This window comes from Salvia hispanica, chromosome 1 (genome assembly GCF_023119035.1).
Source record: "Salvia hispanica cultivar TCC Black 2014 chromosome 1, UniMelb_Shisp_WGS_1.0, whole genome shotgun sequence".
NCBI lineage: Eukaryota > Viridiplantae > Streptophyta > Magnoliopsida > Lamiales > Lamiaceae > Salvia > Salvia hispanica.
Window position 1 is genome coordinate 26166748 of NC_062965.1, and position 6654 is coordinate 26173401.

Sequence of the window (6654 nt, forward strand, 5' to 3'; positions counted from 1 at the left end):
ATTGATATAGCAAAATAATAGTTTTCTTATAAAATAGTGTACTATTCTGTAATTTATCAACATCATGACTAATCATGGCGATCTAAGCTTCCACGAAAATTGGACAGCTACGTTTCAATACGTCCGTACGTACCTCTCTTCTCACTATACACTAATTAGAGATAGAATAGTCTCGTACGGTACACTACGCCCCTTGTCATGATTCATATATAAGGAAAACATAACACCACTAATTAAATGTAATTCTTACTACTTATTGCCCACCACTTCATTTTCATTGTATAGAAAATAAATAGATCGAGGAATCCTAGGTAAATTAATGCCCAATGCATTTAATTTGATGAACTTATCTACAACTACAGGTTGATAGTTGACTCTATAACAAAATATTTACTCTTACATACTCCCTCCGTCCCATTAAAAATGCAACATTTGCTTTCCGGCACATGATTTTATGTAGTGTTGTTTTGTGAGTTAATGAAGAGAGAGTAAAGTAAGAGATATAAAAGTAGAGAGAGTATTGTTTCCATTTTTAGAAACGTTTCATTTTTAATAGGACAGACCAAAAAGGAAAACGTTTCATTTCTAATGGGACAGAGGGAGTATTTTTTAGGATTTGTGAGATAAATATATAAATATAATGGAGTAGGAATATGCCAAAAAAAAAAATTCAGACGTGTACTATACAGACATCTGGTTTGATTTTATACAATAGCATGTAAACTACACATGAAAGAAAATCACAATTGAAAAATCAAGTGTGACAGACTCAACCTCAAAGACATGGGTGACAGAGCCGACCATGGCACTTCGAGGGCCCTAGGTGTAAAGAAACGAGATAGACTCATTAAAAATGAAGTTTCAAGAATCTTGTTCCATCTACACACTTGACTTGACTTGACTATTATCACTAACAAGTAACATCCTCAAATTCAAGTTTTTCCAAACCCTAATTTTCAATGCACAAAATTGCTAGCCCATTTAACCTTTTGAGGCATACTGAAATAATATACTCGGCTCCAGTTTTGAAAAACTTTTCTATGCTAAGTTGCCAGCAATTGGTAAAGTCATTAATATACAATATGCCAATAGAAACATTAGGAAAAACAAATATGAAGTCAACCCAAAAACTTCGTCAATCGACTTTATTTCTCATGATAATTAAACACATTTATAAAACTTGCATTTTCATTCCGACCCTCTTTGCCCTTTTTAATATATAAAGTCAACTAAATATAGTTTTGGTGATATTCAGAGACATCTGACCTACAAATACGAACTTCAGTATTAGGTGAACGCCCGAACGAAAATCACCAATTTCTTTCAAAATTTACACGTACTTATGAATATGTAATTAATTTTTTTGTATAATTTCTTGATGTAGAATATTATGTTGAAAACCTAATTAGGAGGGAAGTGACAAGATATGTGTGGAGAGGATTGTTTTATTGTAATGATGGAAGGGGTGCACATGTGAATAGGTGGGTACGCGATTTGTCTTTGAGGCATAGAGACAATCTTTGATAGCCAGAAGCAATGCCAACTTACACACACATATCTATCTATCTATATATAACCAAATCACTTTTTTTTATTATTTTTTCGAAAATAAAACTTTATGTTATTATGCAGATACTGATGACATCTCGTGATATACTCACTGACCATAGGATAAAATAAAATTATATACATAACAGATTTCAGATTTATTTTGAATCCATTTGGAGCCAAAAATTGCTCATGGGTCTTTGCCAGTTTTCCTGATATAGATTTTTCTGCCGGTTCTTGTATATAAGTGTAATAATAATCAATTATTTTATTACCGCATATAGCAATGAATAGCAATATTGCAAAATTAATAATTAGGGTTGGTTAACTATCTCATTATCTCATAGATTTCATAGTCTCAATTCTTGGTTAATGGTGGTATTAGTTATTAGGGTTGTTTGGGAGTATAATATATTTGGTGTTTTTCTTTAAACCAATATTACTAGAATTAATAAAAAGTTTGCTGATGGTACCCTAAAATTATGCAAAGATATCATGCAGTCACACCAATAAAATAATTCTCCATTCAATATGCAACTTAAAGCATCATAAGAAAAAATTATTGGCCAATATATATATGTGGATGTAATTCTTCAAGGACATTGGAATGGTAATACAGCTTCAGTCGACGAAGCTGAAAAAGCTACAGTCTCGAAATGACTTCAAACTCACATTGGACTTGCGAAATGTGCTGGATGAATGGATTTTGGTCATCGGAGATCGTTTGATGGACAAAAACATCATTTTATTTTCTGGATTTTATTCAACCTTCGTATATTCTATTGTGTCCTTTCCGGGTATTAGGGTTTTCGAACCTTATGTAACTAGTCTAGCAGATAAACTGTTTTCACCATCAATTTTTGGATTCGATCAATCTTATAGGCATTGAGATCACTTCTTATGTTTTACCTTTCCACATTTACCAATCACTCGAAGTTTATAACTGAAATAAATACGAGGTTCTTGTTTCACATATTCTTGATGGAGACCTTTAAATTCTCAGGCTGTAAAATATTATTAAAACACAATCCGATATTCTAGTGATACAAAATTACAAACAACAAAATTAATGCGACATTTTGCAAAAGTATTGGCCCCACAATAAATCAAATCTTCCAGATATAGTGATTAATTAGACACCTTGAAATTCGATTATCACAAAAAACAGGTGACTAAATTATCGATTTAGATAAACAAATTAACAGTTGGCCTAGTGTCTGATTATGTATTGTAAATTACATATTTGCCCCTGAGAGGTCAAATTGCTGGCATTGCTACATTCTAATGCATAATTTTCCCCCTCTACAATTGTAGATTACTTAGTAAATTAAAATAGTTATATATAAAGTTAAAATAAAATAAAAACAAAAGAATTGACATGACTAATGAGAACTGTTCGAACAAATGAATTCACAACTAGTCAATAGAAAAATGATACTGGTGTGTAGGGCAAGCTCGTTGTTGTCCCTTGTGCTTGAATGATTGTTCCTTCTCATCAGCCATAACTATAGCTGGGCTAGCCAACGGTTCCCTGCGATCAAGGTCGTATATTGGAGATGAAGATGTGAAATATGTTCTTGGGATCCAACGTGAATTGTCTGGCTCCGCCACTGCATAGGATGCATTACTAGACGTAAACATAAGAGGGTATAAACGTAAATGCATAATATTTTAAGTTTGATTAATTTTATTCCAGTGGGACATAATGATTTATATTTTCACATGATATTTGTACTATATATTTTGTTTTCTAACTGTCCGAATTGATTAGCTTTTGCAATTGCCATTATGTTTCCTATTGTACTTCCATTCATTGGCGAACATGTAAAACATTTTTGTTTAATTATACATCAAAATTTTGAAATCAAAACATAGCCTTTGATATATATGCATAATATATTTGTAATGAAATGTCTGTAGATGGAATTAATCAAACAATTAAATTGACATATGTAGCATCTTAAATTGTAAACTCCAAATGTTCGCTTGAAGACGTTCGCACAATGCAAACATATTAAAGTGACAATTAATTATCATTAAGAAACGTGCCACTCATTATTAAGAAAGTTGACATTTATTATTTTATCCAGCTCTAACTAAATTAAAATAGAAAGAGTGATCGCTATCGTAAAAAGTATGGAAGAAATTAAAAAATGTCTTGAATACGTCCGCACTATACATCCATCCGCACAAGAATCCATTTCTAAACCAACTAGCTCATCGAACTCCATACTCAAGTGGATCTCCACGGCGTAATTAATTAATAGCGTGTTATTTAATGTTAAATTAGTCTTAAACCTAATCAAAGACAAGAATGAAGTGGATTATCAGAAGTTAGTGAAGCATAAACATGTCAATATCTATATTAACAAGAGTTGATTGCCTATGAAATAACTAATTTTGTAAGACATATCACGAAGTTTCAAAAAAATTCAGTTGTCCCGTCATCCACATCATCGAAATTTTGTACGTGTGCACCAACTCAGTATCGCATTCGTCTGGAAAAAATATCTTGTTATAATTGCAAATTTTAGAAAACTTAGTGATTCGTTGTTCAAATTTTGAAGGATACGAGCCAAACCATAATTTAACGGTAATTATAGTGCCAATTAATTAATCCTATCAACAATCATGTCACGTGTAAAATATATGAACTTCAATTAATTAGGTCTACTTTGCTAGGTAAGAATAAATATCATCGTGTACTTTTCCATGAATTGAAGTGATATTTCAACATTAAGTAAGATCATGTATATTTAAATTACAATTTAAAAGCATAAAATTGTAATCGAAGGTAGAAAAAATTTCATTACATGTGCTAGCTACTCAGAATTCTCCCAAATCCTTCAGTCTAAATTATACTAGTACATTATTATTGAAAGTTGCCGAAGATAATAATAAGATCGATAATAGTATATGATTAAGTGTGGTAGTAATAATTGAGTAATATAATGAGGAAATTAGGATAAATGTAGTGATGTTTTTTGGGAAATTGTGGAAGGAAGATAAATAGTGTGGCACGTGTAGAAAGAGAGAGTTGGAGAGGACAAAGATGACGGCTGTTTTGAGAGGGAGCTCCAAATTCCCCGTGATGACAATTTGGACCCATCCAATTTAACATCCAATTTTTCATCTTCACCATTTTCGATAAATAATACTAATAATTCCTATCTACATACAAACAAATGTGCATACATATATACATAAGTGCACGCGGCCATAATAATTCATGTGTTTCACCCTCACAATCCAACCCATGATCACGAGCTCATGATTCCTTTCTTCATCAATTACTCACTTCAACTATTACATGTCAACTTACATCTTTCTTTTTCCTATACATATATGTATATCATCAATCATAGTATATAATTGATATTTAATATTTTTATATATAGAGTGAGAGAGGCGTTCAATGAATATTTATACTTAAAAGAAGAACGAAAAAATGCATTTCATTACTGAAATTTTAAGATGCGAAATTATAGTTTTATTTCATTTTTAGTGAAATAACTCTCATTATGAATGCGATAATTTTATATATCAAAAGTGGTGTTTTCAATGTTTTTAGTTTTCATGATAACAATGTGTTGTACTTACCCCACTCTTGTAGTATATATACATAGGGATGTGTTAAGATAAACGTACAATTCTTTTTATAGTGCACTCGGCGTTTAAATTTTACAAATACGTATAAAATTAATGAATTTATAGTGAAATTAACTGCATCGTATTTGAATAAAATACGAATTTATAAAAATATATTAGGCCAGGTGTTGCATTCATCCAACCAAAATGCATCTATTGTACTAGATCTTTACAATCAAATAACTGAAAATGATTGTAATTTCTATAAGTAAAATACTTTGCATTTAAAATAATTCATAACTTTTATTTTAGTTCTATATCCTATATGTAATACCGTCAGCAACTTTAGCATGCATGCTTCGCCCAAGATGCTATTGGTCATCGAATTAATTGTAAATTCATTTTCAATGCGAATGCTTAGACATTTGGATGCACCGTGCATCTACCCTAATTCAATTCATTAATATCTAAATAGACTTCATTAATCACAATTAAATTTTATGCACTATGCATCCAGATATACTAGAGTATGCTCGTCAATATATTCAACCTTTTCCCCATGTATTAAAAAACTTTTAATCAATGTCACCACTATTAGAACTTTTATATATATGACTGGTGTATAGTAAAAAAGATTTCCTTCGTCATAGTTGCTCAGTTTATTTTATGGAGTGGTGACGGAATAATCTAAAATCCCCAAACTATTTCTCTGTCGCAGCAGAATTTTATGACTTCTGCCATTTTCAATATTCACCCCAATTTACATCTGAAAAATAACACTAAATTTTGAAATGACACTACAGTTTTTATTTAAGCATATTTTATGTGTGATCATAAGTGTTACGGAGTAGTACTGCATTTTATCAATACAGAATTCTCAATTAATTGTATAATTAAGAAATTTAAAGTAACATTTATATTTTACCTTACCTCTTCAATTAATTTAGTCAAATAAAATTTCCAATCTAAATTAGATAAATAGAGATTTTTTTTTTCACTACTAACGACAATAAAATAATATATCTTGTGAATTGCAATACAAAAAATTGTGGGTGACTTGTAAAATCCATAGTCCTCTTGCTAAAGTGGCAGTAGATTTCTCATGACTTATACAGAAATCACATGTGTACAAATTGAGCCAATCAAAGTATAGCAGAATCATGGTGTACTCCTGCTGCTATTACTGCCACAATATAGTAAAACCAAAGTTTTATTTCACAGGTAGACAATACACACACACACATATATGATATATATACATACATAATTTCTTTTTTATTTTGGTTTCTGATTTCTTGGCAGAGAAATGGTTTACGTGTTAATCATATAGTAGCGGCATAATTTGTTATATTTAATTACATTCCTTAATTACTCATGCACACAATTACATAATTAACACACATAAAATGCTAATTTATTTAATTTATAAATTTGAGTGAGAAAGAGAGAGAGAGAGTGAGGCTGGGGTCATGTGGGAAGCAAACAAAATATGACACTGATTTGAGAGGGCATCCTTCT